Below are 14539 nucleotides of genomic sequence, written 5' to 3'. Positions count from 1 at the left end.
GAAGGTTATTGTATGGAAAGTGTTCTGCGTAGGATGTGTGCAGTGCCTAGTAGTGCAATTTTTGTAAGTCCTGGTGTTTTTGTTATATATTTGTCTGAATATTTTTTATCACTTTTTATTATTATTATTATTATATTATTATTATTATTATTTTATTATTATTATTATTATTATTATTATTATCATTATTATTATGGTTATTCAGGTCTCTTCCACGTTCTTAACCACTACCTAATATGCTCGTAGGCAATTATTGGGTGAATTTTAGTGCTTATAGTTCTAATGTTTTCCTAGCCTTCCTTAATACCAGTTCCCATATGCTGTTCATATCTGCACTCGGTCTGCTTAGGAGGTTGTTGGCTCCTTCCATATACACTGCTTCTTTTAGTTTTCGTACTATCCAGTGGTGTTTCAGAGCAAGACGGTATTACTTGCACGTATCTTTATAATGTGTAGCTTAAATGGTATTTAGCTCCTACAGAATGGAATAATTCATTGTGGATGTTACTTGAATTTGAGGAATGACGTAAGAGATATAAGAAACATTTCTACTGAGAGAACTGCAGGTTTTTATTGATTTATAAGTGGCCTCAATATTATTTTAAATGTCAATCACATATATCAGGATCCGTCAATGATTATTGAGTCGTAAAATTCGTATCTTAAATTTGAATGGACCTTTCTTTTGTGTTGACTCTCAGTTGCTGTAAAGATATTTCGTCAGATAATGATAACAAAAGTACACGTTCATACATACTGGTATATTAAGTGCACCTAACTGTATGAATGTATAACTGTGTTATTAGTATCACCATACAAACGAATATATACACGTTCATACGTACAGGTATACATGTATACATGCATGCAAACAAAGATACATACATATACATATATTCATGCATGCATACCTATATACATGAAGTACAAACACAAATTCTTACTTGGAAATATGTACCAATATATATATATATATATATGGGTGTGTGGGTGGTGCGTGTGTGTGTGTGCATGTATGTGCGCATGTATCTGTGTGTGCGCATGAGATGCAAATATGGAGAGGATGTGTGACAATTGATGTTTGGAAGTCTCGAAGAAGATACAGCTATAAGCGATGAGCAGAAATATTAGGTTAATGAAATCCTTTGGATAGAGATATCTCAGTACTGCATGTTGCATTCGTTATGTGTACAGATGTATATTCGAATGCCTAAAACAGGCTTCTAGATATACCGTGGGTATTTTTTCACTTATTTTTTAGGTTTATAATTCTTAGGTTTATAAATTCTTATGACCCGAACAACATTATATATATATATATATATATATAATATATATATATATATATATATATATATATTTCTGAAAACAACTTGTCCAACCGTCCCATTTTGTGGCATAATTTTAAGCCAGCCAGCTATTTTTGCGCAAACTGCACGTGCATTTTACTCGCGTACGCGTGGTATCGATCGCGACAGCTGATGTACTGGCGCATGCAAATGCACGTTCCCACGGCTTTATCGATCGCATTCTCACCTGGAAACTATTTTTGTAATTCTTTTCAAAACTCATACACGCCCTGATACGGTCGGTATGAAGATATGAAATTTGAGCACAATCGGATGGAGGATGCCCTAGATTGTAGAAGAAACACATGCAGACAGACATACATATATCTATTATATATATAGATATATATATATATATATATATATATATATATATATATAATATATATATATTTCTGAAAACAACTTGTCCAACCGTCCCATTTTGTGGCATAATTTTAAGCCAGCCAGCTATTTTTGCGCAAACTGCACGTGCATTTTACTCGCGTACGCGTAGTATCGATCGCGACAGCTGATGTACTGGCGCATGCAAATGCACGTTCCCACGGCTTTATCGATCGCATTCTCACCTGGAAACTATTTTTGTAATTCTTTTCAAAACTCATACACGCCCTGATACGGTCGGTATGAAGATATGAAATTTGAGCACAATCGGATGGAGGATGCCCTAGATTGTAGAAGAAACACACGCAGACAGACATACATATATCTATTATATATAATAGATATATGTATGTGTGTATGCATTTAGTCGAACAAATCGACACCAGAACGTATTCTTTGTAAGCGTAGTACTTATTTTATAGGTGTCTTTTGCCGAATTGCTAAGTTACGGGGACATAAACATACTAGCATCAGGTGCGAAGCGACGGTGGAACGACAAACACTTGCACACAGACATACTCACACACATGAAAATATGTATGTATGTGTGTGTGTGTGTGTGTGTGTATTCGGCAGGCTTCTTTCAGTTTCCATCTATCAGATTCACTCACCAGGCTTTATTCGGCCCGAGAATATGTTAGATGACACTTGCCCAATGTGACACGCAAGCTACTTATCACACTGCCACTCCTGTGTAAGTGCTTATATTAGCCAAAAAAATAACAGTCGCAACATCAACGAGGATACTGATGAAGTAAGAGCTTCACTTACGCAAAAAGTTCTCGGTTGAAATTATAAGATTTAACTGTTAGTGTTATTGCTTTAATTCAAGATATGAATCCACTTTTTTATTCCATATTTATAAACCAAAGTAAACGTTTAAATATGAATGAAACGCATATTCATAACATAAAACAAAGAATTTCCAGGAAACATCAAACAACATCTTAAGAGACTGCACAATGCTTAGCCGGCAGTTATTTGGAAATATTTCAAGAAATGTTTTGAATTCTTTTGATAGATATGTTAAATATGAAAGACGTGATAACAGCAGAAAGACTCTTTGATTTGTTGCAAACTTACAACTCTATGTTAAATGTTTGCCACTCATCCTAATTCTAAGTCTTTGAAAATATTTTAACACTAAATTCGAGTTACAAGAAAACTATCATCTCCACCTCTGTTTTTAAGATATAAACAGAACACAATTCTGTTTTAGTACAAAAAAAAAAGGAAAAAAGAAAGAGGCATACATGGATGTGTGGTAAGAAGCTTGCTTCTTCTTCCGGTTGTGTCAGTGTTGTTCTTACACTGCAGAAGTCGCCACGCTGGTGTACAGCTGCCGAAATAATGATTGAAAAATACTGATTGAAATATTGATTGAAGCTCAGCTATAAGGTAAGACATTTGTGTTTTGAGTCCATCTTTTCTGTCTTTATGGTTTTTTGATGTTTGCTGTATTATTTTTTGTACAAAAAAGAAATCCTTACTTCAATCACGACTCTGGTCTGCCTAGAGTTAGGCAAAAATTGTTCACTTCTAAGTGGATTATTTTGGTGGGCGGATCCTCATCCGCCATAAATTATGGAATTCTTTTGATGCTGTGAAAAAATTTCTTTGTTGTGTATTTACTATTTAATGGGGATCTTTTCGGTTTGAGCGGCAATTTTTTCTAGCGGTGTCATATGAAATTGTCACCCATAATTATGACCTTAGTATTGATCTATTGCCTTTCAATCTGTTTTAGGGTAAGGGTTAGTTAGGGTTATGGTTAGGGTTGGGGGGAAGGGTATCTTTTTTTCTTCAGAAATGTGAATAAGCCCAATCTGTTTTTTAAACGACATATTCATACGGCACAGAATGTTTTCACCTCAATAGACGTCATTGATTGGTTGAAATTGCGAAAATTGAAGAAAAAACAACAACAAATATCTTACAAACTATAGAATTTTCTCAATAAAGCCAAAGAAAAAATGTTTTATAAACACATTCTACCAGTATACGAAGTTTAAACATGTTTAGTTACGTGGAAATTATTTTAAAAAACTGCCATTCAAACCGAAAAGATCCTTTAATGGTAAATCATTTTTAATTTTTTGTTCCTGCTACCGACTCAACGGGATTAATTTTGGTGGGTAACCTAAGGGCCAGGAGTACCGGGAATTTAATTTTTTCAAGAAGCTGTTGCAGTGATTTGAACTATCACAGTGCAAAGAACTGTCGTCGTGCTGAATTATTTGTATCATTTCTTCTTATCTTTCATGTTTTTATGTTTTTCTTTGTCTTTTTACTAACTTTTTTGATTTTGTTTTTAATTATTTACTTTTGATGTTTTTTGATTCTTTACTTTTCATTGAATTTTTTGTTGATCTATTAAGAGAATCAAAATCAGGATGGTGAAAAAGAATGTCATTTTTCACTTCTAAGTGAATTATTTTGGTGGGCAGATCCTCTGCGCCATAAACTGTGGAATTCTTTTTGCTGCTGTGGAAAAACAAAATTTTCTTCACTGTGTATTTACAATTTAATGACAAATTATATTTGTTCCTGCTACTGAGTCCCCGATTCAACTGAAGTACCTTTTTTGGAAACTACAAGCGCCAGGAATACCGGTTGTCCGGAATTTAATTTTTTCAAGTTGCTGCAGTGATTCGAACTATCCCTGTGCAAAGAACTGTCGTCGTGCAGAACTTTTTTTTTTACATATCTTCTTATTTCTTCTGTCTTTATGTTTTTTCTCTTGTCCTCTTTCTAATTGCTTTTTTGGATTTTGTTTTTAATTCTTTATTTTTCATAAATTGTGTTGAACAATTAAGTGAGCATTAAAAAAAAAGCATGGCATAAAAGAATGTCTTTCGGTTGGAGATTATCCAACCGAAAGAGTTGATTAAACAGTAAGAGGAGAAGACTGTGGTGTTAGGAACGTATTCGAAGGTTCTCGACGCCATTGACATTTTCTCCAAAGAAGTAATAGGACAATCTACCAACTGGATGACTATCTACCTACTGATACGTTTCTTGCCCGGGGTGTCGGATATGCAATTATTTGATTGCTATTTGACACCCCTGAGGAGCATCACATTTTTAGAGCCAGCCCTGGGGGGCAATAACCTATTGTGTGAGAAAACTGATGCAGGCTTGGGTTTGTGGGTTGCCACTGAATTTAAAACCAGACTGGGTAGAGAACACTATCCGCCGGGGTTTTGGGTGGGAGCAGGTACCCGGTGATTCTTGAGGGTCAGCCGCACCCCAATTATTATCCGTGTGTGGAACCTGGCAATACAAAACAGAACTGCCTCCAGGACCAAAGCAAGGTCCTAGAGCAGTTGGTTGAGACCACTGTAGAGAGGGAACAGAGGCGGTCGAGGAGGCGGAGGTCCGCAAGAGGAAGAAGGTGAGCAACAACAGGTGCTAACCGAAGGATCCTAGGGATAAGGGAGGGGAGGCGGATCTCCCGGTCACGGAGGAAACCCACCCTTCCTCAGTTAAGAGGGGAAAAATGAAGAAAAAGAGAAACGGGACACAATACAGTCGGAGACACAATACCAGAATGTCCCGGAACTTTGTTGGTAGGAAATGTGCCACCGACGAGTATTGAGCCATCGCCGGTGGTAATTGTTCCCCGACGGTGAAAGTCCCTACCTCGTCCCCTGAAGAAAAATTACTTGTCTTCTTTTACCGAGGCGGAGAAGTGGAGAAGGTGTTGGAGAAGCACCATGAGGGAACAATTATGACCTGCACACGGGATCACGAATAGCCTCCGCAGATATCCGTGGAGGCCATAAAGTTGCTCATGTTGCAAAGATGAAGAAGTTCAATGAGGAATATCGATTGTGGCCGGGTGGCCCCAACACGTTACCCTGCATTGTACTTGAGTAAAGCGTGGGAAATGGCTCGCTATGTGGTCACAAGCGATATTGAAGCGATCTATAGGTAAGAGGTTGGAAAGCCTCGATATCGTAATCTGATAAGAGGTTTGAAACCTCATTCTGTTTTTTACCAATGTATTTTTTTGTGTTTTAACGAACAATTATGAACAATTGTAAGAGGTTTATTGCCTCATGTATGATAAATAAGCGAACAATGGTTTCGGGAAACACTAATCGGTTGCCGTTGTCTGTTTCCCCCATTAATCATCATTTTCACTTTTAATCTCATATAACATTATGTCTGTGTCCAGCCCGCCGCTTCCTTCTTTCAATAGGTAAGGCCTTTATAGCAAATTTAATGAAATAAAGAAGATTGCTTCCCAACCACACGGTCTGGGTTTCAGTACCACTGCATAGCACCGTGGGCAATTTTCTTCTACTATAGCTTGTGGCCGATCAAATCCTTCTGAGTAAATTTCGGAGACGGAAACTGAAAGAAGCCCGTCGTGTGTGTTTGAGTCTGTATTTATCCGCAGAAACCTGCCGGCCAACCGGTGCTGACGTGTTTACGTTCTCGTAGCATAGTTATTCTGCAAAAGAAAGAGATGAAGTAATTACAAGACGTTTAAAAATTAAGTAGCGGGGCCGACACATTGGACTAAAAATTCTCCAGGGTGATGCCCCCGCATGGCCTCTTTCTAATGACTGAAACAAGTAAAATATAAAATATATATTCCTTTCCTCATTAATTCGAACGAATTTCGAGATCCGGGGGTTCTTATTTCTTTCACCCAACAAATTGAACGGTGCAGAAAGCGTCAACAAGTAAATGGCTGGAAATAACTCAGAGCACACTTATAGACTCATATTTAAATATGAGGAAACAAAGCAAAGGGAGTGTTTGATTTCTCTGAAAGAAAATAAAATCAGGTAATACGTAGAAAAGTTTTTCATGTGGAATAATCTTCAATATTGTCCAATAAAAATTACAATGACATCAGTAAACTCTTCAAAACCTTCTCTCGTCTGCAACTAGCATGAAACTGACTGTTCTTATTTGGGTAATTACAAAATCTTTTGAAAGTATTTCTACTGTTTTTTTTTTTTCAGTATGGAAAGCTATGCACATTCATTACACAATTCACCCACCTACAAAAGAAAACTATGTTAACATACTTTTTTTTGTTTGATAGTAATCCGTACAGGGTTCGGCAACTAAATTTCAGTGGTGATATCAAAGATATTTCTGTGCTTTAAAGAATTCAAGCATGAATTACAAACTATTATTGTTTGGCATATCTATGAGGTAGTTATGCCAAAACGGATTACTAAAGCAGAAGTTACTGCTTACTAAGGTTAACATATGTAAATGTAAATAGTTTACATTCTATCAATATTGTCGATTCGAGGATGATATTTTTTCAGCTTCCCGTATAAAATTTTAATCAACCTGAGTATTTTGATTGAGAAACGATAAGTAAATCAATATGCATTTTAACATCTTAATCCGAACGAGGCAAACTTAGCAAAGAAATCTGTCGAATGAAGGAAAATGCTGCTCTTCTGCAATAGAAATAAAAGAGCTTTGAAAAGAGTGGTATGAAAAGTTTTCTATGCATTTCCTTGGTTGGGCAAAAACAATATGGAGGTTGTATTACATCACTTGTTATTAAGCGCTAACGTGGAAACAAATTTGAGGGTAATAAAGAAGAAGGTTATAGAGAAAATTATTTGCAATATTTTTTTTACGGCTCTTTACAAGTAAGGCGAAGGTCAATTTATTTTGTATTTCATTATTTCGGACAAGAAATGGCAAAATATTAGTTAAATTAGTGCAGTCAATTGCATCAATGAAACCTTTCCATTCAATATTTTTGTCCTTGCGCCGAAATTAGAGGCAATTATTATAATTGTAATTTTTGTTCTTGTGGTACCTGATTTTTCGTCTATTAGGGAGCCAGACTAATCTTCCACAGCTCCGAATCCTTTAAAAGCAAGTGCACCGTACGTCAAATATCATACATCTTCATTTTCCCCAATGATTCCTGGGAGCTTGGTACTGAAGTGGGAACTTTTAAAGAAACCATTTTATTTAAAGTATGGAAATTTTATATCACAAAATATAATGTATTTCATCATTGCAAATACGATAAAATAGTTCCTTAATTGCAAATAATTCAGAAAAATAGTTTAGCGAAGAACAACACATTCCAAGAATCGATGAATGATACACAAGGGTAGTTGAAGGAAGCAAAGAAAGATGGAAATTTTACCATAATTTCCAAATATATGTTTGTGTAAATGGTAACATTTTAGACATTTATTGGAAGCAGTCCAAAGTCTGTCACACAAAAACAAAACAAAATATGTATATATATATACAGTTTAAAGTGTAGTATAACAAACAAGTAATTTTGTAAGCAGTTCAAATAAAGTGGTGCCGTGTTATAATTAGTAAAATGCAAGTTAAATTAAGAAGGGCGAATTCATGAGTTCGATATCACTAAGGTTAATTACAACCACTGTGCGGCTGTAACTCTAAGAATCAGGTTGAGAAATTCGAAAGCGTTAATACTTAAGACGTATGGTGGTTATGTTAGAAATTCAATAACGGATTAAAACAGATGAAATTCGTTTCCCCATCGTTAGCCACTACACGCATTTTTTCTCTCTCCTTGTTTTTTTCTGTGTCCCTTTCTGTAGAAGAGCGTAGGCTCGAAACGTAAAAGACTTTTTCTATTCCTGAGCGTTATACTAATACATCTGTTTGTTTTGTACACCACCTGTCTTCATCTTTTGTTTTTTTCGTAAACTCTCCCTATATATATTGTTGTTGTGGAAGGATCAGTGCAAGAATTTCCCTTTTAAGAGAACTTTCTTGAACAGAAACTCATTGCTACACAGGACCTCACATTCAGTGTACAAACAGTTCCACTGACCCGTAACCCTCAACACTTACTCTGCTTTTGCCGATTTCGAAACAGTAAAAATGCGAAGCTGTCTGCATAATGATTGGAACACAGACTATAGAGTAGTAGCAAACAAGATACCACCAAACATTTTATCCAACGCTACACACCCCAACACACCAAATTTCTGCCTATTCTCGTATGCTTTCGAAAACTCTTTGTCTTCTGTTTTTTTTTGTTTTTTTTTTACATTACTTTTATATGTCTTTGTGTACATTTAGGAATCTTGTAGACTGAAATAGGTTTCAATATATTTTCTATATATTTTCTTCTTTCATTAATTTCTACAGCTTCAACTTACAACATATTTTTTACTATATTTCATATTATCAATTTTAGCATAGTATTTGACACAAATCCAATATTCATAGAAAACTATTTCTTACCTCCGTATACTAATTAGCATATTTTTATCCTACCGGTCATTTCCTTAGAATTATTTAAGGTGTTTATTAATTTCCCAGTCTATTTTTGTATATGTCTTCGTTTTAGATAATACAATATGCATTTCTTATATTTGTATACACACGTTTATATTTTTATGCCTGTACACTTTATAATTATTTGAATGCCTGCCTCTATAATTTTTAATTTAATTTCTTTTCGTTGCTATTTTATATTTTCATTTTTCCTCTTTTAAAAATATTTTTATGTTCCATTCATTTCATTCTCGATATATTCGTTTGAACTCAGCTTTTACAACGGCCGTCACACGTTCGTCGTTCTACACTATATGCACTCACTACGCAGATAATTGCTTCTATATGCTAAGAGTGCGTTCATTTCATGGCAATATCTATTATAATTTCCGTAATTAATCGCCATTCTCGGAAGTAAATAAATCATATTTCAATTGGATTCTAATGTAGCGATATATATATATATATATATATATATATATATATATATATACACACACATATATACATATATATATATATATATATATATATATATATATATATGTGTGTGTGTGCGTGTGTGTGTGTGTAAGTGTGTGTATGTGTATGGCAAAAAATTACGATTTGCCTGTTCCTCTCCTCTCTCTGATTAATTTATTTTATCCTTATTTTCATTTTTGCTTTTCCCCTCACACTCATTCTACATATCTTCTTCACAATATCTAGTGCGCTTCGATAACGTCATATTAAAATCCTAGCGTCCCTCTTCGTCTGCAAGTATTTTGTGAATGAATAATAACGTATACCATTGTGCGTTTCTGTCGATGTAAATGGCCGCTTGTTTATATGTATAAGTATGTGATCGTAAACGTATACTTTAGCATATTTATGTTTCTATGTTGTTGCCGCGAGAATATGTACGAGTAAATGTATAAATATAGATGGATATGTCGGTAAGTGTATTTCAGCTTATATATGTATGTAATTGAATATATATGCATGCGTGTTTGTGTTTGTATATATATATATATATATACGAGGGTGAGTCAAAAAGTTGTGCCATTAGTTTAGGACAGGTATAATTACCAACACAGGAACATGTATCATACATCAAAATGAAGCTTGCCCTATTTGGATCACATCCCTACTGCTCAACATAATCACCGTTTCTCTCAATACCAATGTTCCAACTTCGAATGAGTGCCTGTAAACTTGCCCCGTAAACTTCTGTTGACTGTTCTTTGAGCCACATCTTCACTACAGTTGTCACTTCCTGGTCACGAGAATAATGTTTGCCTCTCAAACCCTTTTCCATTGGGCTTAAAAGATGATAGTCTGAAGGTGTTAAATCTGGTGGTTTGCTTTCTTGGCAGGATTTACAGAAGCGGACAACCGGCCAGAACGGGGTTTATCGGCTACACTCACAGTTCCCACATTTTCATCTTTCAGACGACGGACCCACTTGCATACATTGCTCTAAAAGATATTTTGTAATTGTCGGCGAATGTTCACAGGGGTTTCCTCCTCAGCAACAAGAAATTCAATCACTGCAATTTGTTTTTGACATAACTGTAAGGGGGCAGCCATTTTCAATTTTCCATACCAGTCTAAAATCTGAAAGGTAAGAAACAAAATATTTCAGAACATAAATGATATAAGCACTTACAACTGGGAAGATTTTCAGTTATGTTTATGAAAATGCCATTACTTTTTGACTCACCCTCCTAATATATATTTATATATGTGTGTGTGTGTGTGTGTGAGTGTGCGTACGTGTATATATATATATATATATATATATATATATATTATATATATATATATACATGTATATGAATATGCATATATATATATATATATATCTGTATATGAATATGCATATATATATATATATATATATATATACATAAATATATATATATATATATATAATATATATATATATTATATATATATATATATATATACATATATGTATATGCACATATATAGTTTCAAATGTAGTATAAAAAACAAGTAATTTTGTAAGCAGTTCAAATAAAGTGGTGCCGTGTTATAATTAGTAAAATCAAGTTGAATTCATGAGTTCGATATCAATACGGTTAATTACAACAACCGTGCGACTGGTTGAGAAATTCGAAAGCGTTAATACTTAAGATGTATGATGATCATGTTAGAAATTCAATATATATATACACACACATACACAAAAACTATACGTATGCGTATGTATATTAATGCGTGTCTATGAATATGTGTTTGTATACGTTTGTGTTCTTTAGTAGGTATGTAATGCGTGTGTGTAAGTGTGTGTGTGTGTGTGTGAATAAATGTAAATATGTTACATTTTACAGGACTTTCTATTTCTGTCAACATGTCTGTTTGATGGGTTTGTTATTTACATCCTTCCCGATGAGATTGATGCATTGCTAACCAAAATTTATCGTATCGGACATTGTGGAGTGCATCCGTCCAAACACATATATAGATATATGGTTCCTGGTTCAGTCCCACCGCGTGGTACCTTGGGCAAGTGCCTTTTTACTATAGCTCGGGCCGACCGAAGCCTTGTGAGTGCATTTGGTACACGAAACCTGAAAGAAGACCGTCGTATATATATGACTATGAATATATATATATATATATTATATATATATATATATATATGTGCGTGTGGGTGTGTGGGTATGTATGTTTGTGTGTCTGTGTTTGCCCCAACATCGCTTGACAACCGATGTTGGTGTATTTATGTTCCCTGTAACTTAGCGGTGTGTCAAAAGAGACCGATTGGATAATTACCAAGCTTACAAAACATGACGGTGCTCAATCATGGCCGCAGTCAAATGACTGAAACAAATAAAAGACTAAAGAAAAATATTATGTATATATGTATGTATATAATGTGCGTTGTATGTATGAATGTATCTTTGTTTGCAAGTACGTATTTACACACGTGTGTGTGTGTGAGTTAGCGATATTTTGCCTATTCACTGATAAAGAACATTGATTTCTATTAGTAATGATCCAGGATTTCACAGTATCTACGTTGTTTTACACGATGTATTCCAACATATTAACCGGTGGGAAATTGCAAGATGTGAAAGTTACTCTTGGGTTCCGACTCAAATTGTCGTAGCGGTCATCCTTTTTCTTGTCATCTCTTCGGATGCATTATACAAAGTTGAGCATTTCGGGAAGGCTTGCAAGTTATCTTCGACTACCTGCTTCCGTCCTGACATCACATCTCATTGTCAGTCTACTTTGAAAAATTAATCCATCTCCTTGTTAAACATTTATATTCCGCTGACAGGTAGCATAAATGGGGTCCACATTACCCAAACATTCATTTCCGGTCTTTGAGTATGGTCCCCTCCCTGAAATCCTTCTCTTCGAATCTAAAAACGAGTATAGGTTCTCCATATTTCGTACTAAAAGATCGATATAGAACGTACAGTTTATAATATGACAATTATATATTATTAATAACAATATTTTTCTATTCTACATAATAATGTGGCTTGATTTTTACCCATGTTTTCTATTGGGAAATAAGCTGATGTTATTTTTTTGCAATCAGTCATTATTATTCGTTACAATATATTTTTACATAGCTTGCTAAGACTGAGTAATTTGCCCTCATCCATCAGATGTATATTCAAAATTGACTTTAAGTGATCCCGTCATTTCTGCTTATATATTGCTTTAACATTTTGGCACAAAGCCAGTAATTTCACAGATATATTCAATTATATCGACGCCATATGCAACTGGTAAATATTTAATCGACACCGAAATGATGACAGGCAAAGTGAACCGCGGCGGAATTTCAAATCAGAACGTGACAGATGCAATACAGGTGGAATGCTAACGATTGTGCCGGCTTACTGATATGCTCATATTTTTGTTTTAAAGCCCCGAGGCAGCCATTTAATCTTTTTGTTATATTTTCCATTATTTCAGTTATTTGATTTTGTTGGAATTATATCTCTTGCTCTTGTTTTGGTTGCATCTGTTAGTAACTGCAATAATTTTCTGCAGTATCGAAGTATTTTCCAAAGACATAATATTTTATTACATTGGGCAAATAATTTTAAAAGGATCTGTAGAAGAGTATGGCTTATTGTATTGATTCACATTATATTGTGGGTTCATTTCTTTGTTATCGTTCATAATAGAAATACAACATTTCAAATCGATCTCCGAATGACAGCTGCTTATATAACTTACTCCATAATGAAGTGATTTTGTTTCATCACAACAAAAATGCTCTCTGGCAAGTGACCATGGATCAACTAAAAGTGTCTAAGAGGTATTTGGTTAGAAACTCAGCAGGAAAATGTACGGAACGGATATTTACAATTATTGTTTGGTAGATTTAATACATCGTCCGGTTGACATTATCATTAATAATCCATTGGGCGATTTTAACCCCGTTCTCTGACGTTTTGGCGCAAGCATTCAGAGCAGGTGCTCGACAAACAAAACTTCCTCGTTCCGTGCTGCGTTAGATATTTCAAAACATATTATCTTTGTTGTGTATCGTCGACTTAATCAATTTAAAGCAAAATAAGAATTAAAGGAAATACAAGAAACAAATGAGTATATCATTAGGATTACTATGTGTGTAGAAGATATTCTAGGAAGAGTAGACAAATTTACTCGCAGACAAACTCTACACATTTTCAAGGCAAGTCTGCCAGGAGAATATGCCTGAATGTTATTTAATTCCTTCGTCGAGTATATTTTCTTGATCTAGATCCAAGCAATTGGAAAATGTATCGTCTCTAATGAATTTTGTTCCATAGATGTGTGTAGACCGCACAGTTCACATCTTTGTACTATAATCTTCAAATCACATGTCAATGCCTTGAAGAAAAAATATATATTGTATAAAGTATACCACGCTAATTCAGGGGCGAGCATAAATTTCCTGATAATGAACTTCCTTACAAGCAATTCGCTAACAGGGCAACAATAAACCTGAATTAGCAATTGACTTGGGTTGTACATGTAATTGAAGAGAGTTGTTACGCTTCTACACACCAATTTAAAGTCAACTTAATTTCATAGCCTACGTCATCACTTACATCCACTGACAAGGTATCGTATCGGTTTGAGCAGAAAATAGTTGCGCATGGTGTGAAGTAGTGACATTGAACCTGAAACCATGTGCTTAGGAAGCAAACATCTAACTACACAGCCACCCCTGCACCTATGTCTGTATATATGTAGATATATATATATATATATGTGTGTGTGTGTGTGTATGTGTGTCTGTGTGCGTACTTGTGTGTGTTTGTGAGTCTGTGTGTGTGTGTGTGTGTGTGTCTGTGTGTGTGCGAGTGTGTTGTTGACTAGGTTATAGTTTCGACAAAAACAAGATTCCTTTGACTAAAATTTCTACAAGGCGATCCTCCAGCGTGGGAGAAAATAAAGGAATCGAGAGTATATATATATATATAGTGATATAAATGTATGTATATAATTTTGTGTATGTTTGACAAATAACACCAGCATCGGTTGTCAAGCAATGCTAGTGGGCAAACACAGATAGACAAACATAAACA

The sequence above is a fragment of the Octopus sinensis genome, linkage group LG16, assembly GCF_006345805.1.
Source record: "Octopus sinensis linkage group LG16, ASM634580v1, whole genome shotgun sequence".
Lineage (NCBI taxonomy): Eukaryota > Metazoa > Mollusca > Cephalopoda > Octopoda > Octopodidae > Octopus > Octopus sinensis.
The sequence above is the reverse complement of the archived record's forward strand: the minus strand, read 5'-3'. Positions refer to the sequence as shown.